Source organism: Halyomorpha halys, unplaced genomic scaffold, assembly GCF_000696795.3.
Source record: "Halyomorpha halys isolate HHAL.00 unplaced genomic scaffold, Hhal_1.1 Scaffold696.1, whole genome shotgun sequence".
NCBI lineage: Eukaryota > Metazoa > Arthropoda > Insecta > Hemiptera > Pentatomidae > Halyomorpha > Halyomorpha halys.
In genome coordinates, this window is record NW_027109229.1 from 356,507 (window position 1) to 383,984 (window position 27,478).

Sequence of the window (27,478 nt, forward strand, 5' to 3'; positions counted from 1 at the left end):
GAAAATATAAATAAATAAGCTTAGTAACGAACGGATTCATTAACTGAAGCGATGGCTAAACGTCCGAGAGTTAGACCGTGGCGTAGGTAGAAGGGTAATGTCAAGAATGATCGGGGGTATCGGCTTTGAACCTTTGGGTTCACTAAGCCTTTATTATTATTATTTTATTTAATTGAAACAAATTTTGTTAGCAACATACAATAATTGTCTAAAATTTTAGATTAAGAGATAGTTTCACAACAAAATCTAGGGGAGTGGTATTAGCAATTAATGTCTCGCCATTAAAAGAGAAAGAAACGTTAAAAAAAGAAAACAGGAGCCATAGTCATTTGGATTGACAAATCAGGGACAGGCCATCAAGTTGATTAAAATCCTCAAGGCAGCGCTTGATCAAGCAGGCAGTGGATCACCACCACAAAGCCCGCCAGAAGCGGCTCTTTCCCGCCTCAAGCCATTGTCTACCCTTCGCGTAGGGGATGGCTATATAGTACCTCCTGACTTCAATGTTGCTCATTTATTTAGGAGTCCTGTTAAATAGACTCTGAATATGAAACTGTTATGAAATTACTTTCCGGGATTTTTTTAAAGTCTGAAATTCGTTTTTAAACTTATCTTTTAAGTAATTTATGTAGATTTTTTTGTTAATTGTTCTTTGAATAAATTTTAGTTTTTTAAAACAAAAGTTTTAAAATAGGCCTGCCCCTTGGATACTTGCTTACCTCTTTTTAAAAAGTTAATAAACACTGAAACGAAGAGTAAACGTCCGAAACTTAGATGGGAGGATTGCACCACCACTGACCTGGTATATTTGGGTAAAACAATGTAATAATTATTATAACTTGAACTATCTCGGCAGTACTGTCACACAAGACGCAGTATCATAGCTAACAGCACATGTTCCAACGGTGAAGCTACTATCACGTTAGTACCATCATTTACAAGGTGATGCTTAACAGCCACGTCAAGAACTGCCATGGTATTTTAAAAAATATGCAGTTGTGGCGGTATTATCATGTTGCACTAACAGGTCTGGCGTTAAGATCCGTCTATTCCAAGAATGTTTTTCTTTTTTTTAATGTTTAAGTACTTTATTTTTTTCTGATTGGATTTAAATTTTAAAATTTAAAATATATGACATAAAAGTTATAAACAGTTATATTTTATGATGTGATAGATAAAAATTAAAAGGTAATTTTGAAATATAAAAATTTCGTTAAATTTTTTATTTTTATTTTACAAAAATAAAATTTAATATGTAATTGTAACTCTTATGAAATAAAAACTAATAACTATTTTCAGTTCCTGGTTTCTTATATTTCAAATAAAAATTGTATTTTGTATTTAAAAAAATAAAATACAAGATACAAAAAAATATTTTATATTTTGCAACTTTAAAATATAAACGACTTTTTAAATGATGTGTTTATATCAAGATTTAATAAGATGATAGTCAGTGGTGAGATCAGTAAAGTTGTAATGAACAATAATAAATGTAATGTACAAGGAATAAGCGAATTTATTTTATTTTATCTGTGCCGCAATTTTGGATTAAATTTCAGTATTTTTATAAAATTCTTAAAAATAGAGCTAGATAACAACTATATTATGATGAAAAAAAAAACATGGTCAATCAATGATCTTCCTATAAGAAGTTAATATATAATATTGGCATAGTAAGAACTTATATAAAAAGATAAAAAAAAAACACTAAAAATATTAGAAAATGGAAAAAAATATATAAAAAGGAAAAATATGTAAAAAATAAAAAAATTCTCAAAGTATATAATGCAAAACATTTAAATTAATATAATGAAATGAAAAGAAAAACAGTTTATTATTCTGGTACTATGTCCCTTTTGAACAATTACAAAGATAATTTTATTTTAAAACTAACATATATTGGCTAAAAAACAGTGTGCCTACACTTAATTATAACTTATATTGAAAATATATATATAAATAATTTTAAATACGGTGAAGAATAAAAAAAACTAACTAACAAAAAAAATTAAAAACTAACTGACTAAATACATAAAAAAAAAGATAAAAAGGGAGTCACAAAATATCTGTATATATTAATATTGGATTAGATTGGTGAAATAAAGGTGATTAAATAGAAGGGTTTTAAACGAGGAAAGGTTTAGTACATGACCTATGTTAGAGGGGATGGAGTTCCAGTGATATTCATCTCTGGTAAAAATGGGTTGTATACAGTTGACCGTAGATTACTGATTGGAGAAGATGGTCGGGAGGTACCCTCCACCTCACCGACTGCTGCGTTTGATAAATCATTTTTACCGTATTGGAGAAGATGGTCGGGAGGTGCGGTCAGCAAAGAACAACATAAAAATATTTATTTATGCCGACGTTTCGACCTGAGTTTCCGGTCTTCATCGGAGAGTCAAGCGGAGAAGGTTGGCTAAAACTGTTTTTAGACCTAAAACTCAGTATAATATTTTATTTTTTTTTATTTACGTAGTTCTTTGCTGACCGCACCTCCCGACCATCTTCTCCAATCCGGTAAAAATGATTTATCAAACGCAGCAGTTCGGTGAGGTGGAGGGTACATGTCAGATAAACAGGACCTGGAAGTACGTGATAGGACTGAGAATTTCAATTGCAGGTTTGATCAAAAGTCACACCAAGATTTTGACTGAGGTATGGAATGAGATAGGAGTATTGTTTAGGATAAGGTTGGAGGGTCCTGGGAGTAGATTTAAGGAGAGAGGGATAGCTATCCATTATGATCTTTAGTCTTTTCAATGTATTTTTTTTTTTGTAATTCTATAAATTTATAACAATATATTCAATTTATAATGAAAAAAAAATTGTATTTGTCACCTCATATACAAGACACAACAATGTATTTTATCCTGTATTTTAAAATACTACTCAACTCCAACTTTTAAGTCTTAACTATTAAGATTTCAATTCTTGGACTTCGCCTATTTTTTCTCTCTTCATCGTCCCTAGAGTATGAACAACAATTTTTATCCCTCACCCTCCTATAAATATTTCTTAAACATATTTTTAACAGGCCTAGAATCAGTTTTCATCATGTTTGAGTACTTAGGAATATGGTATTTTCTTTTATTTGTTTTACTAACCAATAAATAAATTTTGATAAAAATTTGGCATTACTTATTTTTCCCGTGGTCTTTAGTTAGTCGAATATATGATGAAAAAATCATTCCAGGTTTTAAGCTCTTTTCAGTTCTCATGAGAATTGATGATAAGTCATCATCAGAATAACAATTCAATCTATCCGAGATTACTGTATTTAAGGTTAATGTACAGCATGGGGTACTTTGGTGATTTCCGAAATCTTGTTTACTAGAGCGGGAGCAATCTCACCTTTGATCCGTTAATGACGCGACGTCCACATTTAGTAAGTTTATTGCCCTTTGACAGCTGTTTGAGGGTATAGTACATGTTACCAATTCATTTCCAGGTTCATTCACATATGCCATATGAATGGAACTCATTAAGTATTCTCTATGAGTGAGAAACCACTATCAGAGTGATACTTAAATATAGTGTAACGAGCCTCTATAATATAAAGAAAAAGAAAATGAAATATCCTTAATTTTTTCCCTTAAGATCGAGTTTTCATTCTGTGGTGCCACCTCGAAATAAAAGACATCCCTTCCAGGTCGGAATCGAACTGAAGCCATTGCTGCTTCCTAACTATTAACTAACTCGCCTATAATGGCCTGAAATACCCTTGAACTAGCCATGATTGGAAAAAATGCGTCTCTATATAAACGAATAAAGCATGTAAACAACGATATATTGATAAAAAATAGTTGTTTTTTTTAAAAGATATTCGCACCTTCTGAAAAAATAATCTGTCACAACAACTATGGAAAAAAGAAAACATTAATTTTCTCCCAGAATCAATTTTCAAATTTATTTTCTATATCCATATGTTGTAAGAGTTCTGAGGGAGGTTTTTGAAATTTTGTCATGAAAGCCCTGTTAGAAAATTTCATCGGGAATAAAATCTAGCTCAAACTGAAGACCACTTATTTTTTCATTGACACAAATCGCAAAATCTTCAGAGCCGTTTTGAACAAAGCCCTAAATAAGTGTAAAATCGGATATATAAAGTGGTACATCAAGCAAGGCGATTTTGACGAATAAGTATTAACATCTCAGGATGAGTGTAAGTCAAGTTTCGTACGACTTTTCGTTTTAGGGAGGTTGTGAACAGACACAGATACTAACACACAGACCATTTTGTGTGACTTGGTTCGTTTGTTCATTCTAGCCTAATAGTTTAAAACTTCGCTGGTCTAAAATGCTGATTTACTTATGCTTATATTTATTTTATTATTTGTTTATTTGATGTCATATTTGTGATAGTAATTTCGTAATTATTGAGAAGTTAATCCCACTGTTTTATCTATTTTGTATAATAATTTCATTCCTAAGAGTTGTTAATACGTCAGGATTTAATAAAAAAATATTGAGGTGTGATGTGAAGTATAGAGATTCCCGAAAGATATTGAGAATTGTCATACTGTTATTACAATACAGACATCTCATATATTAACAGGTTTTGTGATAAGATATGAATGATCGTGTGACCATTCCTCAGCCTACACAGTAGGACATCCTCTCTAAGACATTTACGGATGGTTTGACATCCATTTTTATAATTAGTTCTTTGGGCTATCATTCCACATAGATTGACATCCAACTTTAATATCCATTCCGAGGTGTTAGCTTATTTCTGATGACTTGGCTGTTTGATTCCAAAAAATCGAATAAAGGAAAATTAATACAAGGTGACAGAAAATTCCGGAACACTCTTCGGATGAACATAATTCAAGGAACTCTTCATAGGCACCGCTCCGTACGCCTTCCTCCAGCCCCCATGGTGATTCGATGAAGAAAGGTGTGGCGGAGGATCCTGTTATGGGGAAGTGCTTGGTCTAATGCCGCTGAAAGCACTTCTACCATCCTCTGGCTATATTGAGACAAACGAGGCCCCATCGATCCTAGAGCCTTTTAGCCAGTTACCTTGTGTTCTGTTCTAGGGATGTTAGCTCATGTCAAAAGTATTTTCACCACCACACCGGAGGAAAGAGCGGCGCCATCATTGTAAGGTTATCAGCAGCTAGAAGAAATAATCCAATGGAATAAAACAAATGAATGATGGGGTACGAACTGGTGACAGAACTACTAAAGGTGACCACTGGACTAAAATGGAACGAGGAACCATCATCAGAGTGAACTGCTCTGAGGATTTAATAAACTAATGTGAGGCTGCAAGAATTCTATCTCACACTCCATCACTACAATGTTTGGAAAGCTGATACAGGAATGATGGAGTGCAGTGTTTTCAGGCAGTGCTATACTAATAATACTAAAAATGTTTGGTAAACACAGTATAGTCAAAATTTATAATAGTGATTGCATAAATTAGTTTACAAACATATTGATAGTAATCTTTATTTCCTATCTTATTTAATCTACTACTAAAATACGCACTGATGAATACAGAAAAGTATTTGACTTTAGGTGGTAAAATACCGCTTCTTAGGTTTTCTGATGATTTGGTATTATTAGCTGAGGACAAGAAAACCAAATAAATACGACTACGTTGATAAACTCGAGTAAGGGACTAGGTCTCGAAATAAATATGGATAAAACAAAAAATATGAATAGCAGTTGAAACAGGAACAATGTCGGTGATATGGATATAGGAAGAAACATATTTGAACAGGTAGATAGGTATAAGTAATAAGGTAACTATTTTGTTTTATTTTATTTTTATACCAGATCGGCTTGGTGGGCCTAACATGGTTGATAAAACTTATATTATATATATTTTTTAGCAGTCGATTATAAGGGGGTATAGTCATACAAATGACACCCATAACTATATAAAATGTTCTTATTAAAAAAAAATAATAATAAAATAAATAGATAAGAATAACGCTTCTTAATAAAAAGGAAAGTAAAATTAATAACAAAAAATAATGATATTGGTACACTTAAATAAAACAAACAATTGTCTTCTAATAGTAAAAAGAAACAAGTTAATTTGAAAAAGGGAAGAGAGAAGAAAAGAGAGAAAAAAAATAAAAATAATAATAATGAATAAATAAAATGAATAATAATAATAAGTAAATAGAGGTAGTGTTACTATGAATTAATTTTAATTTATTAAAAATTTATAAAAGAATGTCCTGCAGCAGTCTGGGCTTCAGTCTTCGGGTTGAGGTTGGGTTTCCCAGGTTGTAGGTCACTTTAACTGTCGGGAACTGGGAGTGGAACTTCATGAATCTTTTTTTGATATAGTCCTCTATTGACTCCATTAGTAATTCGCGATGAAATTGGCTATTTCTTATGAACCAATGAGCATTAACTGCGATTCTTAAGACTTTATTTTGAAAAGATTGTAGTTTTTTCCTCTTCGTGAAGGATGCCGCTCCCCAGACTTCACAGCCGTACATCAGCAGTGGCCTGAGGATTGTTTTAAATATAAGAACAGTTGTTTCTGGTTTTAGTTTGGGATTTCTGTTCAGGATAGGATATAGCATTGCTAACCTTGCATAAGTTTGAGTTCGTTAGATGTTGATATGGTGATTCCAGGTAAGGCGGCGATCTAGGTGAATTCCCAGGTATCTTACTGTTTCACTGGCAGGATTCCATTTCACATTTTTACCTTTGAGGATTAGATCCGGTGGATCTGGTGGGCGTCGAAGAGTAAAACTTTTAAGTTGCATTTTTCAATGTCCAAGCTAATCCTCCATTTAGTGAAATATTGTTCTAAATCATTAAGGTGACTCTGCAAAGTGATTCTAGCTATTATTATGTCATCATGTTGAGAGAAAGCAGCTGTATCGTCAGCGAACATAGCTATGGAGGTGTGTGGGGACTGGACGATGTCGTGAAGGTAAAAGTTGAACAAAATGGGAGAAAGGACTGAACCTTGTGAAGTACCGGCATTGATTTGTCTAAGGGTTGAATTTTTGTTATTAATTCTGACTGAAAATGTTCTACCATTGAGGAATGAGCTCAGTATATTGTATAGGTATTCTGGAGTAATTAGGTAACTAGGAAAGAAAAGAAATTTATGAAGAAATGAAAGTGAGGTTAAAGACAGGAAATTCATTCGTTTTCAGTTACGAACGAAATTCATTCGTTGGCTTGCGCCTGCTGTCCAAAAACTTAAAAGTTAGTACTTAGAAAACTAAAATCTTTCCTACTGTTCTTTACGGATGCAAAAAGTAGTCTCTTCCACTGAGGGAAGAACAGCGTTTTAAGGTTTTTGAAAATAAAGTTTTACTTCAAATATTCGGACCGAAAAAGGGTGAGTTAAGCGAGAATTTAGAATACTACTCAACGCTGAATTAACGAAACTGTGCCCAATAAATATAAATCAGGTTATAGCATTACGGCGAATGAGATGGGCGTGTAAGTTTTGGTTTGAAGGGGCATCACTGGACAGATGTAAGAAGAGAACGATTTGTGGTATCGGCATCGAACTTTGGGGTTTATTAGGCCTTCATTATTATTATTATTGATAGAGATAACTGATTTTATTATTTTTTGTTCTATAATTTATGTTATAAAATATAAATATTGATTAGTTCATAAATATATGATATATTAATTTCCTATTTTTGAGTAGCAAATTATTTTGAATCACTACTTAGTTAATTCTTTCTCTCAATTTCATTAATTTTCCTCAACGTTTTGGCCCTAAGGTTATTATCAAGTATAACTTGAATTGCTGTTTCCAGATAAATCGTATTTAAGATCCTCTTGCCAAATAACAACATTTTGTAAAGTGGCTAGTGAGTTCGGGTGCACGTGAGTGAACAGTCTAACTCAAAAACGGAAGTTGTACGAAACCGAAATTAGGCATTTAAGATATATGGATCTAACCCATCCTAACACTATCCTCACCACGTATGCCGATGACACATGTTTATTGTCAGTGAATAATGATTCTTACATTGTATCCCAAACCCTCCAATTCCACATCACCACCCTTGAAGAATGGTGCCAAAACTGGAGGATTAAAATAAATTCCGATAAATCCCACCAAATCACATATACCCTTCGACGTAAACCCATGACCTCTTGCCCTACAGTATCTTTTAATAATACCCCACTTATTCCTGTCGAACAGATCCGTTACTTAGGACTATATCTCGACAAACGACAGACATGGAATCCTCATACAAGACTAAATAGACAAGAAACTGCTCGTAGATGCCGACTATTGCAACATTTACTAGACAAACGGTCTAAATTGCCAATCTATTACAAAAGACTGATCTACATGACTGTAATAAGGCCAATCTGTACATACAGAGTTGAGCTTTGGGCCTCCACCAAACCTTCGAATTCCTCTCGTATCCAATTCTTACAATCCAAAATCCTCAATGCTCCTTACTTAGTCAAAATAATATCATACATATAGACCTTAATTCATATGTAACTGAACTAGTTCGAACCAGATATCACTCCTTCCATTATAAACTTTCTAAGCACACAAACCCACTAGTTTCTAACCTTGCTTCCTCTGCCATTCCAGGCAATCCTCTGAGACGCCTCAAAAGAAGATGGCCACAAGACCTGCTAGTGTAATAACGTCATTAGAGTGCTACCAAAGGGTAGTTTCTCTACACCCCTGTATAACTCCATTATAACTGATGTTAAATTTAATGAAATTATTACTATGTACAGTTGTAAATTTCAATAAAGATATTTAAAAAAAAAAGTCACTTAATTTTCTTTCTGTTCTCTCTCTTTTGTTTATTATGATTTATTTTATTACAGAAAGGATATTTTTAGTGTGTATGTATCTATATTTTAATAATAATAGGAGCAAATATTTATTTATAAATATAAGCAAATATTGTTTATATTTTAATATTATTAAATTTGTGCACAATTGGAAAGTTTATTTTCTTTTATCATTTTGGTTCTTCTGTGGGTTTTCATTTTCAGGTTCTCCGTCTATAATTAAAATTCACCCAGCGATTATTTTGTTTTCACTCGGGGAAGAGGCCGGTATATTTTCAATTACGGAAAACCCCTCGCCCCAACAACGGCTATAAATATTTGGTTAAACTCGGAGGACCACTGAAAAATCGAGTCATCATTAATGCCAGATACGTATTACCATCATTGAAATAGTAAGATGTGGCTTAAATGCCGAATTAAAAAAAAAAAAACTTCTTCCAAAGTACTTTAAATTTCGTGCCTGCGAAATAATAAACCACTTCATAATTTTTCTTATAGTGGGAAATGGATGAATATAAATTAAGAAAGGATTTGATTATTAACCTTAAAAGATAAGAGGAAAAATATATTTTTTAAATTGAAAAAACACACACCTTAAGTAAAAATATCTTTACATCGAAAAATAATATCATACTGTCCAGGCGTAAGAATACAGAAGTAAATGTATCCTAAGAACTACTTTTTAGGAACAGAGAATATCGCGAGGTCTCGGATCGGAGAACTGTTGGAGAGTCCTCACTCGCTGATCCCACTCAGCAGACAATAGGAGCTGATACGCGGTCTCAACTTCCAACTTCATCGCCACAATATCTACATCTACAGATCTCACATCTACGTCTTCAATGCACTAATACCTATATAAACAAAAAAATCTGACAATATTTTATCTTTTTTAAAAGTAGCTATTTATGGACGAGGTACAATGTATTATATATAGAATAAGATGACGATATTACGATGAATGTTGGAGTAAAAATAATTATAATTAAAATCAGTAAAAACCATCTGCTAAATACATAATTCAGGTAAAGCTTCTGCCTTTTACTTGGTAAGTAGATACTTCATTACCTATATTTTAAGGTCTAAGAATAAATTTTATTATTTTTATTTATTCCATAAATTTGATTATTCGTTTTTGAATATAATTTTCAGTAGAGCCCGTGTTTGAAACATGCCTGTAAAGAAAAATATTTTTGCGCATGGAAGCGAAAGGTGGAAATTGATGAAATCCACCGTTTATGCATTTTGATGTTATTAAAATGTCATATTAAAAAAAACACTAAAAAATATGAACAAATTTTTAGTGTCTGATTTCCAACAAATTTTACACTCAGATAACAATTTATAAGAATAAATATTTAATGAAATAAAAAGTGATTGATTTATTATTATTTTTTTTTTTAATAATTGCAATATATATTTTTTTAAATTAAACCAAAGCCGTAAAGAAATACGCATTATGATTTCTCTTTCAAAGTAGAAAAAATAGTTCAATCCAAAAGAAAATAAGGGCAAGTTTTGTTATAGTCGACATTTTTAGTCCTCCCTGCTTTTTGTTTTTTTTGTGTCCCTGAACAGGAATCTATGATCCGTTGACCGATATTATGCGAGAACATCGTTTTGATTTTCATTTTCAAAAAAAAAAATAAAAAAATAATTGGAACTTTGCTTTGTTCTTGATTTTTTTTATATGCACAACTTTAAACTATTCCAGGAGGGAATTATGGAATAGTTTAATTCCATAATTCCATCCTTAAGTTATGTTCTTCCGTTGTTTCCTTCCTAATCTTTATAGGTGATTCTGAGTAGAAAACAGGTTTTACGAAGGAAATTTGATGCAATTAGTCATAAATCTTTTTTTTGCTACTTTTTGAGACATTTTGCAGCGCGCTCTGGTTGACGGTGAGAAATTTATTATACATAAAATGTGAGGAATTTAGGTTTCTTCAATTTGATATAAGGTTTTGTGTCGAAAGAAACTATAGTTCAAAAAACATAAGAAAAAAACAATAAAACTAAAATTTTATCGTCATCAAATAATTTTTAACCTTGTGTAATTACGAAATTCACAAAAAAATATTGTAATCCAATATATTTGTGGACTATACGACTAGCATGAATACACCGCATACTTATATGATGTTTATTTTTTAACATTAGAAAAAATGCATTTGTTATTATTAATGAGCGGTTCAATTCCGGCATAGAACCTTTTTCTTCTATTTTTATTACATCAGCCAGATATTGATTTAATTTTATAGAATATAGTAATGATTTTTATATTTATAGCTTTTATTATTAGTTTTTAGAGTAATTAATATATAGGAAGGGGTATTGTGATCGTGCAAAATTTCGAATTTGAGCGTGAGCGAATCTGCGAATCAGTGACTCAGCAATGTGATAAAATAGATATAGTAAGAACCAGACTGCACTCCTCTAAAAAAAAATTTATCGAATTTGGATCGATTATACCTGAACACAAATTCGACTATAGGCTATCAGACCAGGAACTAGAAAATACAATTTTCAAAAAACAAATAAAAAAAAATGATATTAGTAAGAAAATCTTCAAGTTAAAATAAAAATGATTAAAAAGTGATTAGTCTTGCTTCCTCCCAAAGCGAAAGATGTGAAATTTTATAATTATCCAGGAAATTAAATTACATGAGAAGATGATTGTGGTGTGGTCAGTAAAGAATACAAATAGGTAAAAATTTATTTATTAGTGTCAAGGTTTCGGCCAGAATTTCAAGCCTTCATAAGGGCTACGAACAAAAATAAGACAACGAGCATGGCGATTAAATGGGAGTACAGAATAACAGGAAACATATAGTATAGGTACATAAGTAGTATTCAAGAAAATAGTGTAATAGTATAAGAATATCTAAACTGTATATAATAATATATAGGTAAAATAGGAATATGAAAGAAGAAAATAATATTGATACGAAAATGAACTAAATCTACAAAATTAGATATTATTTAACACTGAAGTAATATAAAAAATACAAAGAAAACGTACACATGATTAATTAAATATGTAAATACAATAACAAAATTAAAGAAGTAGATATAAAGATATATAAGCTATGAGTTTGAGGAATAGTTCGACAAAATTGTAATATATTATATTAATTATGTACACAGTCTTACTTACTTTACTATTATAAATCTATGAAAAAAAATGGAATTATGACCATTTCAATGGTATTTATTTTCATTTCACGAAAATAAATATTTTTTTTTTTTTAAATAAAAATAAATAATTATTTTAAGCACCTGTTTCGTACTTTTGAATAGCATTATGGAAAAATGAACTTATTGACTTACATAGTGTTTCATGAATGGCACTAATATAATTAATGGTGATGATTATTGTTAAATGAAAATTAATTTATTTAAGTTATTTTAATTTCGTACTTAGTTATGTATTATAACTTCGTAGAACTTAACTATGTGTCTGTTCGAATAAAATAATTTATAAACAACATTTAATAAATATTTACATTTATGCATCTCTTTTCGCAAAATGATTTCTAACACTACGTGAAAATCTCATGATATGATTGGTATAATATGAAATACAAACATATGCGAGAGTGTAACCAGGAGAGGGGAGGTAAAGGGTTGCTATTTAGACAGAAATTTTAGTTTTTAATTAAGTAAAAATACTTTTACTTTTAAAAATACTCTGCTTTAATATAGTTTTAAGCTTGATTCAGGCAAAAAGTAAAATTAAAAAATCAAAAGTTTTTTCTTCAATTGTTTTTGAATAATAATAATAATAATAATAATAAAAGCTGCTATAATCAATTGCAATAAGTATTAGCGATTTATGTATTCATCAGTACTTTTATACAAACTAAACTAAAGAAAAAAATTAAATGATAGTATCTAATTAAAAAAAAAATAAATATTAATAAACAAATTATAATATATAAGATTTAAAAAAATTAATTTAAATAAAAATATTATTTATATTCAGGTTTAGGAACTCTGAACCAAGCTCTGCCGCCCTTATGTGGAAGGAAAAGCAGGACTCGAAGAGATCCTAGCACTGGTATTAAATCAAGGGTAGACTGAAAATAGTTTCAGTCAAGAACAGAAATGTATTTGAGAAAGTTCATTTTTAAAAAGTTCTCCTTTTTTTGCGTAAAAATAAATAAACTATAAATTATTCAGTTTTCTCTTAAAAATTTATGATTAACATAAAAATCCTGAAATAAAATTATATTTTGTATCTGTACATGAGGCGGAGGATTGAAGAAGTGTAATGTTAAATAGAGGCGAACAATGGTGGAAGATGCAATTGTTCACAGTTGGTTGCCTTTCCTTAGAGAATAAAATACCGTATTATCTTGGGCAAACTTTGCGTTAATAATTTTCATTAGACAGTAGACACTGCATATCGCTGTAACCTAAATTCTTAATCATGGATAACGTATTCCTTATAAAATATAAAAAACACTTCATAATTTGAACGACTAAATCAAATGTACCAATGAGTTGCCTTTAGATAGTATGAAAGTTAAAAATTACAAAGATATTAAAGGAAGGTTAACTTATTTTCCATATTAATTTTCAAGTTAGGAAAAAATAAAGATATATCAGTTATTGAAAATGGATAGGAGGATGAGTAACATACTACCGAGGACGCTAGTGCTCAGTGGTATATATATACTATTCACAGCCGTTCAATGAGCGATTATATTGAAGAAAACGACAAAGATTTTAAAACCGTTTTGGAAGTATGAGTATAAAATTTTAAAAAGGTTCATAAAGCTCCACTTCCACTTACTACTGACAGTTGGAGCAGTGCCCTACAACTTGGGAAACCCAACCACAACCCGAAAATGAAGCCTAGGCTTCTGCAGGACATCCTATTATAAGTTCTATATTTAAGAGTTCTGTTATTGTCAGTTTAAAATTTTATTTAATTTTAATTTTTTTTCTCTTCATCTTTTTCTTAAATTAACATTTTTTTTCCCCATTAGAAGTAAATTTATTTTGTTAAATCCATAAATGTCATTACTTTTCTCTATTATTAAGAATTACTATTTTTATCTACTTATTTTATTTTTTTTATTATTTATAACGTCGTATATAGTTAAGGGTGTCTTTTGTATGAGACTATATCCCTCATAATCAATTGTTAAAAAAAGAAAAAACGAACCTCTTATATTAACCATGTAAAGCCCTCCAGGCCGAACTGGTAATAATTAAAAATAAAATAGCAGGGCTAGAGTATAAAAATTGTATTTAATCTGAAGATGACACTAATTACTAAAAGAATTTAAAGCATTTCATGACAATATATTGAATTTTGCCGAATACGGCCAAAATTAAAGAACAACATAAATGTAATTTGGGGTGGCGGATCAACATAACTGAGGGTCTTAGTTTGAGACCTTGAGGTACCACTTTGCTCCACGAGGCCCAACTAATCCGCCCTTCTTGGTTCAGGAAATAAATAATGTAACATACATATACTAAATTATTCATCTTGTGGATCTCATCACTGCGTAGTGCTCAGTTCACACATTTACCTCTGGAATCAGAAATTAGATAATTTGCATATATTAATCAAAACCTTACAATTTGTATTAAACTAAGTACATCTCCTGTTTCAATTGGCTTGTTGAGTCTGAGGGTTCAATAATGAACGAATGTTGGAAAAATAAGGGTTAACCAACCAGTCAGAGTATACCGTGGTGTAAGTGTGAAGATTGCGTTAGGTTTTGGGTTTTGAAGGCCATTTATTATTATTACCATATAAATTCAATGTATTACTTTTATGTATTCATTGTTCGCAATAACTAAGTTTTGTTTCTCTCAAAATACATTATTTTAGGATAGTAACGGTCATCGAAAGGAGAGTGAGGTGCATTTTATAATCCCAAGAACACCCACGGTTTTGGAGATGTACCTATTAAACAAATATATGTATTTTATTCAGTGCAGTATTATTTCAAAACTTGTAGTGCCCAGTTATACCTTATTCAGGATAGAACATATCAGTTTCTAAATTATTGTAAGGAATGTTTATATTTAATTCATAACAAATGCTTACGGAACCGAAAGGTTCGATGCCTGTACTTCCAATTTCTCCCCACATACATCTGTCCAGTGATGCGCTTCTAAACCCAAATATACTAATCAGTCTTTATGCCATCCTCCCATCTACGTTTCGGTCTACTCCTTGGACGTTTACCGGTCGTTTCAGACTTTTTTAACATTTTAGAGATCCATTTATTACTAGGTCCCACAACCTTATACTCTCATCTTATATGGTGCAACGCATTAACCTAAATTATATTTACCGGGTGGAGTTACCTCAATTCAGCGTTGTGTAGACTTCTAAATTCTCTCTTTAATCCTTTTTCGATCTGAATATTTAATTTTCCGAATTTAGTTTTTAATATTAGTTTAACTTTACTCATCTTCGCCATTTTTAATGTTCAATCATTTATTATAATACTCAGGAGATTTTAACATAGCACGTATGTCCCGTGCGAACCATAGAGATAGAAATCTGAAGAGAATGAAATGCAACATAGCGTCCAAATGCTTAATCATTGAGAAATGATTGAAAAGGAAAGAATTTGAGGCTTTTGAAAAATGGAATGATGGAGGATGGGAATGGTGATCCGAAGGACGAGTACAATTAAGACCATCAGTTAATAGAGGGAGTGGCAGTGAGGAGGCCACTTAATCCCTGAAGCGAATGACACTTTGTATTCGGTGGGGGTGCCGCCGCCATAAACAGCCCCAACTAGGTGCCCCCCTCCGCAAAAATTAAGCCCTAGGACGGGCACAAAGCCCTAGGCCAATAAATCAGAGGCTAAAGCCCTTCAAACTCCCGGCAGCCGTGATGGTTTTTTAAAAGAGATGGGGAGGTAATGGGGTTATACATGTTCAAGGCACGTCCCCTCAGCAAATGATGACATCGTGTACCTCTCCCGGCTATTGACACACCATCTACCTCGCTCTCTTACATAATAGCCTCTCACCTACCTCTATGGCCCCTCCTTCACTTCTTCATTAGTGAACGACCGCTAGTTAAAGGCCCTATACGCTATTTCCTAGATCGCGTCTTTGAACTTCTTTCTAGTTCTATATTACATTTTAGCTTCTTGTTCAACATCTCACTTTTGTTTGGGTTCCTGTTTTAATTTGTATTTAATCTACGCTAATTAGAAGCAAAAGACTCAGAAATATCAGTGCTACTACGTATACAATTTCTATACCGATGTTCAAATTCAAAAAACGTAAGTATAAAAGAATAATAAGTAAAATAAAAAATTCGCTTCAATATAAATGTTTAATATGATACCAAAATATTATATTAAAAAACTAAGGGAATTAACAAAAACTGCATTACAGATTGCGGTTAAATCGTAAATCAATTTATGCATGAAAACATAAAAAAATTATAAAAGGAAGATGGTGAGGGTGTGGTAAGCTAAACAAAAACTCAAAAAGTAATAAAATTATTTATTATGAGACTAAGTTTATAGAGCTTTACTAAATGGAAGTAAAAAAAAAAAATCTCATTTACAATTATTTTTGTGTTTACTTTGAATCAGTAAGCCCTGATGGAGCTCTGCAAAGTGGGGCAAAAGCTTCGCTCATAATAAATAGTTTAATATGAGTTTTTTTTTTTTTTACCGCACCTGGACTATTATATATCACACACGGCCAATCAAAGATCTTCTAATAAAAAATGTACTTACATCTGTGAAATATCTTTGATGGATATATACCAAATTTTCAAAATATTTCTTAATATTAATTTTAAAAATCCTTAAAATAAATATTAAAACATTGACCATCACAATATAGTTATATAGGGTGCCGAAATTTGTATAACGATTTCGGTATCAATCAATGAAATGTAGTATTTTGAAAAACTTGTCATTTATACCCCCCCCCCCAACTTCGATTTCTCGAATAGGCAAAAGACTAATAATCGTTATGAACTATTTTCATAAAAATATAGATTAGATGATAAAAAATATCAAGAATAATTTATACAAAAAAATAAATATTAATTTTAAAAAACATAACGCTGCTTTGATTTAATAGAGTTATATTTGATAATATTTATATGTTTTATTTTGAATAGGACATGTTCCATTAGAATTTTTTTCTCTACTTGTTCCGTCCTACAGACTGTCCCTAAGAAAGTAGGATTGTGACAAAATAATCAACGTAAATATGTATTCCTTTCTATTATAATGAATACATGGATGAATTACGCGTAATGTTGTCATCAGTTTCAAAAGTTCTGAAAACAATAGCGAAAGGTTTAATACATTGTTCTTTACAGGAATTGTTCACCATTTTAAACATATTTATTCACCAACAACGTGTTTTATATAATGTCACACAGTTCTTTGGCAAAGTCTGTTTAACGTTGAATTAACATAAATATCTTTTGATTCAACATTGATCAGGAAATAATTCAACATTTGTATAATATCAAATGAGACAAAAAACATCGTCTGCTCGAGTTACAAAAGTAAAGATAGGCAGTATCAAAACTGGTCTGCGTTAAAAAAAAAAAAAAAAAAAAGATCTCACTTTTCAGCTTGAAAGAATTGAGCCATTCATTACTAATAATTTATTCTCTTAGCTTTCAGTTTGAAATGCTAAACCATTAATAAGAATCAACCTCAAAAATTCAAAAAACATTTAGTTAATGCAAAAAATGCTTAAGCCCAGAGATGGACAAAATTCAGCTATAGCTAAAACTACTCGCTAAAGTTGCCATGGATACGACCCCTATTCATGAATGAACCATTGATAAATAAATATCGTATTCATGGCTATTACTTTCATAGTTATCCAACTCTGCTTGCGCATAAAAATGGATTTTCTGAATACTATGGACACATGACTATTCTAAGACAGCAATATTATTGATATTATTTGATTTAAAACAAGGAAACGATTCCCTCTCTATAACTATAAAAAGTACAGTCGAAGTAAAAACACAATCAAAAGCTGGAGTACTTATTAAGCCACAAAGGAGGACATGATTGATTATCATACTAGATGCATTGATACAAATATTTGTAAACGAAGTTATTTAGCATTAATTATTCTTTACAGTATTGTTGTTTAATAGAATAAATAATAAACTAAATAAAATTGACCGCTGTATTTCTTAGTGGTTGGTTAAACTCTAATAAGATGAGTTCTATATGCCAAAGCCTTCATAATAGAACAAGTACGAAGCAGCCAAGTCCAACTTCCAAGGAGGTAGGATCCACCAAAGCCCTGCTAACCGATTTAGAACCGTATAAATTCTCTAGCTGTACTGACGCCGACCCTTAAGTTCACTTTGTTCTAGTATAGGATTTTCTGCTGCTTCTAGTCAGTTGTAAGCTTTAGTAACAACTATCAAAAGTTTGGGACTATATATATGGAAAATAAATCCATTATTTTTACGTAAAATTTAAGAATATGTTTGGGATTGTCCGATTTTGGTCAAATATGCACCGTTTTGTTCTATAATTTGTTGCCATTTTAAAGGTAGCTTCATATTGCCTCTCTCTTAGAAGTCTTCGTCCCTATTGCCGAAAAATTCTAGTAACCGATTTTCACAGTCTTCTCTTGATGCCAATTTCTTATCACCAAGAAAGTTTTGCTATGCAAGAAAATGGTGATAATCGGTTGGTGTCAGGTCCGGACAATATGGTGTATATATCGAAACTTCCCGACCAGGCTCTCGGAGTTTCTGGCGAGTCTGTCATGATGGAACACGACGTCTCTTCTAATCATTAGCTCCTAAGCGAAGCTACAAATACTGACATCCCGGTAAACTTCCATCATTTCGGTGGATTTATCGACATTTTTGACGATGGGCCTGCCAATGCGGTGAGGGAGTTTATAATGGAAGGAGTGATATCTGGTTCGGGCTAGATCGGTTACATAGGTAACATTAAGGTCTTTATGTATGATTTTATTTGTGACAAAGTAAGGAGCATTGAGGATTTCATGAAGGATTTTGGATTGTAAGGACTGAATACGAGAGGAATTCGAAGGTTTAATGGAGCCCCAAAGCTCAACTCCATATGTCCATATTGGCCTTATTATGTAGATCAGTCTTTTGTAATGTGTTGGAAGTTTAGACCGTTTGTCTAGTAAGTGCTGTAATAGTCGAAATCGACGTGCAGTTTCCTGTCTTTTCAGTCTGGTGTGAGGATTCCAGGTTAATCGTTTGTCCAAATGTAGTCCAAGGTAATCCTCCAATTATGTCACCATTCTTCTGACCATCGGATGTGATATGGGATTGGAGAATTTGGGATACAATTAATGCGTTATTAATAACTGCGAGCACATATGTGTCATCGGCATACGTGGTGAAGATAGTGTTAGAATTAGTTAGAATGTCAGCTGTTTTGACGGTGTAGAGAGATACTATCTTGAGAAACACCAGCGGACTGAGAATAGAGGGATGAATAGGAACCTTTGTGATTTACTTAGAATAATCTATCGATGAGAAAGGAACGAATGATGAAAAAGTATGTAGGAGGTAGGAATTTACGGAGTTAGTAAAGCAGACCCGGGTGCCGGACTCGATCAAAAGCCTGTTCTACATCAAAAAAGACTCCCGAGCAGTACATTTCGCGCTCCAAAGAAGACGAGACTACGTCCACCACACGATGACATTGCTGGACAGTGGAGTGGGATGTTCGGAATCCAAACTGGTGATCAGGAATTATATGATTGGAATCTAGATAGGGGTATAGGGGTTTTAAAATGAGATTTTCGAGGATTTTGCCGATGATTAGTAATAGAGAGATAGGTCGGTAAGAGGATGGGTATTTTAGCGGATTTTGGGGCTTAGGTATCATTTTAAATATTGATAATTTCCATGGGTCAGGAAAATATGTGGAACGGAGTACGGCGTTATATATGTAGGTAAGGAATAGGATGGCTTTCCGAGGAAGAAGTTTTAGGATGTGGGATGTTATTAGGTTGTGTCTAGAAGGTTTGCGGGTGGGTAATCTTTGAATGATACTGGATATCTCTGAAGGATGAAATGCTTTGGGTGGGAGGGTCATTTAGAGCGAAATATTTAGTTCTGCTTCAATACATTCAATGTGAATACCTGAAGTATCAACATTTTTGTCTGAATAATTAGAAATCAACATTTTGTGAATTTATTTTGTTGAGTATCATGAAAACTACTACTCCTAACTGAATCATAAAACGACTAATACTACTCCTTTTAGATAATAATCATAAACTACTTTATAGGATATTAAACTAGCTTTAATTTGAGTGCTAATATAAATATTACGTCGAATGGTTTTTGAGATATTGATTTCTCAAAATAAATTCACTGACTACTGTTTTTTGATGAAATGTTGATTTTTAAAAAGCTATATCTCGAGAACTATGGAACGTAAATAGCATTATTATGGCGCATATTTTAGAAAATTTACTCTACTTTAAATGATATCCTTTTAGGTTTTCTAATGTAATTGGTAGTTTTTATGATATAGGGCTCCGAAAGAAAAATTAACGTTTTGAAATAGCCGCCATTTTTTTATTCCCCCTAGCTATACTTGGCAGACTCATCATTTTTGACCAGTAATAATACATAGTTTTCATTAAAGTAATAAAAAATTAGGATGAAATAAAAGCCTTTTTTTCACATATAAAAATTTGTAATATAAGGTTTCTCGAGATGCAAATTAGGAAGATCAACTTCTTTTCGGCAAATAATACAACAATTTACAAAATATAAATCAGTTTACATATAATAGAGATCGGGAGAGATAGAGTACGCTCGGTTGTCTTCGATTTTCCATTCTCTTTAAACTGTCTTTGCACTCCCTTTTTCTCCCTAAGTCAATTTTCGAATTAAGTCAATTTATATTTATCCATATTTTGTAATAACTAACTATGAATTGATAAACATTTCAAGTAAAATAAATCAAAGGTACTTTAGAGAAAATGTTTTTGAAAATTTGGCCTGTTAAACTATTCCAATGATGATTCTAGCTAATATTAAAAGTCATTGATTATTCATTGACGTACCGAGTTCATATCTGAAGAGCTATTTTAGAGAAATTCGAAAAAAAATGTGTAAAATCGATTGTATAAATTGGCACTTTAATGTGTCGATTAAAAAGAAAAAATGGTCATTAAATTCAGTACATATACGTATGAAGTTTCGGTTTCCTACGTCTTTTTGTGTTTGAGCTAGGCAAAAATGGGATCATATTTAGATTATTTCGGTTTGACCACGATGTTAGAGACCAATCCCATAAGAACAAGATCTAAAGCTAACCATCCGTGAATGTCTTTACGCTCGTTTTTAATACTAATTTGTTTATTTAATCCCACCCAGATAAAATTTTGAAAGTGTGCCCTTTCAGACAAGTGAATATTTTCCACAACAAATAAAAAATTAACAATAGTGCCTAACGTTGTAATAAGTTATATTTTAATTCCATTTAATAGTCCTCCAGGTATGGTTTTCATAATATAATAATTAATGAATAGAATCGAAAGCAAATTGTTTTAATTTTTTATTTAATATTTTCATAATTAGACTTGAATAATTCACAATGCTTGAGAGAGTAGAGAAAATATTGAATAGATTGTTGCTTAGTATCTATATTTAAATAGAAAACAGATACCGCTAAAACTAAAAATAGATAACATTAGAAGTGTAAAAGTATCATTTAGCCATACTTTTTAAACAACTGGATTTGTCTTTAATATTTGAATGACATTTTATGTTAGTGTCGGTATGAATTTCAAAATATTACCAGTTTTAAATTTTTAAAGTAGAATTCAACCTCACTACGTTGATAAACTCTAGTAACGGAGAATGTCTCGTAATTAATACGGATAAAACAAAACAAGGTAAGCAGAAGAAACCTGATCAATTTCGGTGATATAGATATAGAAGGTATATACTTGAATAGGTAGATAGCTTTAAGTATTTAGCTTATAAAAGTAACAATAAAAAACGAAATAGATGAGGAAATGTAAGCGAATTTATGGCGGGAAATATTTTTTATTTTTTAATTTCGAATTGGTTAGATTTTGCATTCTGTCCCATTACTTAAATGTAAGAATTTACAAAACTATTATCCTTTGCACTGTTCTTTATCGATGCAAACCGTGGCCTCTAACACTAAGGAAAAATTGGCATCTTAAAGTTTATGAAAGAACGTCCCAAGGATAAACCGATACGTAGATGGGAGGATTGCATTTAGATTGATTTAGTAGATTTGGTTTTGAAGGGATTTCACTGGACTGATGTATGTAGAGAACGATTCGGGTTATCGGTATCGAACCTTTGCCAAGATTTTATAATTATTATTTAACCTCAAAAAGCGGTTATTTTCCGAATGCTCATTTAAATATCTAAGAAACATATATTGGTTAACATTTTTCGTGAATGAGCATTTTTGTTTTTCAATATTAATCTCTGTTTACAAAAAAAAAGAAAAATAGTTTACCTGGTAATTCGAAGTACATAAAAATATCTCATAATGCAAAATGAATGGTTCTCATTAAGTATGAATCTCGAAATACGCCCGGAAAGAATAAGTATACATAATGTACAAAATCACTAAAATGTATTTAATATCATCTAAAATGATATTGGTAATGAATATTTTAGAATCTATGAACAAAAGTTGTATTAAAGTAAATTTTATTCGCTCTCTAAATATTGTAAATTATTTAATACTGCTAATGGGTGAGCTTTAGAGAACAAACTGAAGAGGAACAATACACCTTATCAATGGGCAAGCAACAGGTGGTTGCAGGTAAATACACAATCCTTCCATTCTACACACCTAATATAAAAGATCTGATGGTTCTTTCTCGATTCCTTTTCTTATTTTTTTTTTAAATAAAATTATTATTAAATATCTTTAAGAAAAATAAGTAAAGATTTTTTTTTATTTTGAAATTTCTTTTTTTTTTAACATCTCTGTCATGTCGAAACACACACGGTAGAGAAAAAGTATTATTTTTCATAGAAACATTAATTCCTTTCGTACAATACTAGGCAATTAAAAATACCTTATGATCCTTTTGAATCATTAAATTTCGAGTAGTACTAATAGGACTTTCAGTAATGAAAAAAATATTAAGTGTTTTTATTTGTATTAAATAAATAATAACATTTAACAACGTTGAATATTATTTTAATCAGTACAATAATAAATTATTGCTACTTAATAATTTATTTATTAATGCTGCTTAATAATTTATTAATTATATAATTTTTTTTTCTTTCTTCTGAATTTATATAACTAAATCCTTAACTTTTGGTAAAAACCGAACAAAAAAACAACCTAATCTGCTTGATTTTTTTTTGGTCTATTTTCTTAGAAATGTAGCTTCTTCTACAGGTGTTATTTTTTCTTTTCAATATTTTTTCCATCTGAATCAAATGTGGCGTGGATCTGCTGGCAAGTTAAATATATCAAAATTTTTTGTTTTTTTTTTGTTCATGACGTTGAATTTTGAAATTTTTTTCTCGTGAGCGTTCATGTTTTTTTTCTGTAGCCTTACAATGTTTACTATTCTTTACGGTTGAGTCCTAGGTTCTGACAAAACCAAGGTACAAGGCTCACAGTTAGCTTGACAATAATCTCTTCCTCTTATTTGGGATTCTCATTCATAAAGATCTTACCATTCCTTTATCGCTCCTTTCGTTTTTAAGAGATCCGGCAGAGGAACCTTAGAATTCTCTTTTGGAGTTTTCCTTGCACCCGCAGTTCCGTAAGCAGCCTAGTTTTTAGACAAACCTATGTTACTTGGTATACATGGAAATTTGTAGCTGTTGGTGCGGTCACTCGTGTTATGGATTATTTCTAATATTATATGAGATGTAATTTTGATTTATTTATGTTACTCTGAAACATTATGGTTTTCGAAAATAAAGTATTACGTAAAATATTCGGACCGAAAAAGGATGAATTAACGGGAGAATTCAGAAGACTACACAACGCTACATTATTAATTAAGAGACCTATGTCCGGTAAAAATAATTAAAATTATAGCATTGCGACGTATAGGGTGGCCGTGTGAGGTTGTAGGGCTTAGTAACGAGCGGATCCCTAAAATGTTAATGATCACTGAACCGACGGGTAAGTAGACCGAAACGCAGATGGGAGGATTGCGTTGAAACTCATTTAGTAGAATTGGGTTTGGAGGGGCATCACTGGAAGGATGTATGTAGATAGTGAATGGTGGTATCGGCATCGAACCTTCGGGTTCGTTACGCCTTCATTATTATTTTCATTCGTATATACGTTTTTTTGTGTCAACAAAAGGAAATTATTACCTTACCGATAAACTATTAATTTTTGTAATGAAACAATAATGTGAAAATGTCTGGATAGATTGTTTTTAATACATATTATCTAACCTGTATGGAACATTATAGTCCTATAACATTGGCCATATATTATTATAATTATAAATATATATTCAATAATAATCTTTAAGGAATATTCCTTGGGTTCTACATTTTAAATCTATTTTCCGTGTTCAGTAAACCGAAAAAAAAAAACTGATGGGAGAGTTGAGGATATTTTTCGGGCGAGTGAACACAAATCCCTAATCGTCTTTATCAAATCTTTTTTAAACCTCTTTAATAGACCTCAGAAATAAGTTTGCTCTCCTAGTCAACTAAATCTTGATTATCCGAAAAAGGCTCCAAACAAAGGCGTGTTGAAAAGGAACGAGAATATCTCTCCACGAAAATGCTTCAGAAAAAAAAAAATTAGTTCACATTTTAGGGATCACATAATCTTTTTTTCTTTTCCAGCTAGAGGTATTCAAAGAAATACCAAAACAAGATTGGAAATATAGCGTTGAACAGATTTTATAAATCTAGGTCTACCATGTTTCTGTAGAGGGAAATATGATTGGTACACTTTTCAGTGATAGCAGTTGTGAAACTTCAATTCGACCAATGCTCATATAGTTTAATTTTATTAATTGTAAATGCTAATAGTATATGTCATGTGTTTAAGTCAACAAAGCTTCCTCACTTACTAAAAGAGCCCAAGAGGAGAAAAAAGTCAGTTATTTAACTCCAATTTTTTATTACTTTAATGAAAACTATGTACAATTACTAATCGAAATTGATGAGTCTATCAAGTATAGGTAAGGATAATAAAAAATTATGGCTGTGTCAAAAATTAAAAAAAAAAATTTTCATTCAATGCTCAAAATCTAGACACAAAAAAACCTAAGAAAACATCATTTAAACTATATTAAATATGCTAAAATATAACACCCAACTAGAGCTATTTACATTCCATAGTTCCCGAGATATACCTTTTTAAAAATCTTAAAAAATGTACTAAAAAATCAGTAGTCAGTGAATTTATTTTGAGAAATCAATACCTCAAAAACCTACATATTTCTATTTTCACTCAAATTAAAACTAGTTTAATGTACTTAGTAGTTACTTTAATGTACTTACAAGTTAATAAATTTTTTATGAAATGTTGCTTTTTAAAAAGCTTATCTCGGGAACTATTAATGTAAATAGCTCTATTAGGCATATATTAATATAATATACGAAATTAATTTACTCAATTTTAAATGATGTTCTTAGGTTTTCTATTGTCGAGATATAGAGCTCCTAATAAAAATTAATTTTTCTATTGACGCTTAGAAACAGCCGCCATTTTTCTCTCTACCTATACTTTGTAGACTCATCAATTTTGACTAGCAATTACACATAATTTTCATTTAAGTAATTAAAAAATCAGGATGAAATAACTGACTTTTTTTCTCCCCTTCTCATGTAGTTACTAGAGAGAAATGTTTTAAGCCAAAAAGACTTACGTGTACCTATGCTTTGCTCTAAGTTACAGGGTGTGTACTGATCAGTCCTAAGATAAAATATAAATTATATTACATAAGAAGTTTTTTTTTTTATCCATAATAGTACAATAACTATAATCTTTCAAGGTGTATATTTATAACTGCATAAATACAGTAAATGTAATGTATTAATGTAGATTAATTTGTTAGATAGATAGATATCTATATTTTTTGATTTATGATTATTTATAAAGTGACAGTCGATTCTGTTTATGATAGAACATGTTTCTACAACATTTCATGAATATACCCAGCTTAAATATGTAATTTTAGTTTAATTTAATTTTTGATCTAGACTGTTTTGCACGACTAGGGTAATTCGATTCAAATACCTTGGTTAATTTGCCGCATTTTTAGGAGACATTATAACATATATTTCATTCATGGAATTCGTAATTCTGTACGATCGCAAAACTATCCATCTAAAGATACGTGAATGTGAAATCTTGAAGAATTTCTAATCCATTTCTAAAAAGATATTCTCTAAACATTGTAATCTCAATAATCCTTCCACTTTCTTGAGAGAGTTATTATTGTTTAAATTAAATAATTTGTATCCATGTTAAGTCTCAAAACACTCTTTAATATTTCTTTAAAAGTCCAAAGTTTCGACCACTTTAGCTATTCCCAAGGACAATATTAAATGTAAATTTATACCCCACATCTAAATTTGGAAAATTAAAAAACTTTCAGCAGGCTATACTATTCCGGTCATTAATTCCAGTCACATCACCCTATTTTATCACTGTTCTATTAAACTCTAAAACCTTTAATTACAGATTAATGTAACACAATTATCACATGCTTATTACATAATATTAAGTGATATATACGACAACAATATTATCTGATAAGAAACTGATAATAGTGTCAAGTCAATCTGTAATTAAAAGTTTTAAAGTTAAATGGAATAATGATAAAATAAGGTGATTTGATTGAAATCAATGACCTGGGCAGAATAGCCTGGACCAGTTTTTAAATTGGATGTGGAGGGTAAATTTATATTTAAGATGTGTATTATTTAATTTACTCCAAAATACCTTTATAGAATACAAAAATGATTAAAATCGCTTATTACATTTAATATTTGTTTAGATATCTATTTAAAATAATTGATAATCATTTACAGCAGCGAACTGTATTTCGGGATTCTGATGTCATTCATTTATTGAATGTCGTTTTTATCCCTGAAAAAATGAAGACCCTTGGATCGACTAAAGACTATATCCATACCAGTAACAGTTCCGTTATCAGTAACTTTGTATGCCTGTTACAGAAGCGATATCAGTTACAAAGCGCGGACGATCCCTGGATTGCTATCGGATCATGGCAGCACATTCCGCCGAATAAAGGACGTGGTAGAACGCTGACCTGGCCGGAAAATCTGGCTCGACCATATCGCACCTCGTGCCAACTCCCTTTTTTCCCTTTCGTCGATAGACCGCTTTTTTTGTCTATCGTCGCTCCTCCTGACCGAAGACCTACCGGCCTCGAGTGCGGCTTCGCAAAGTTGAAGTCCGGTATCCGTATACTGAGGAAAGTTAAAAGTTGGTGATATATAACGTACAGTTAGGGTTTAATAATTCGCTGTAGAACTTAAATACTTAAATTTCTAAACCTGTTCAAATATATTTCCGTATTTATTTCGGGGTCTATTATTTCCTTCCTAGATTTTTTCAATGTAGTTGTATTTTGTGTTAGTTTCCTCGTATTCACTTAACAGTTATATTTTAGCACTCAGAGATAGAATAACTTTTGGTATGCATTTCCTATCGTAATATAATAAAATTGACAATATTCCTGACTGTTTTGAAAATTTTGT

At 31.3% G+C, this 27,478-nt stretch overlaps 1 protein-coding gene across 13 annotated transcripts in view; it reads right to left on the minus strand.

Annotated features, from left to right (window-relative positions):
- trol (terribly reduced optic lobes) overlaps positions 1-27,478 on the minus strand; it is a gene marked incomplete at its 3' end in the record, with an annotated part of 722,946 nt that overhangs the window by 355,400 nt on the left and 340,068 nt on the right.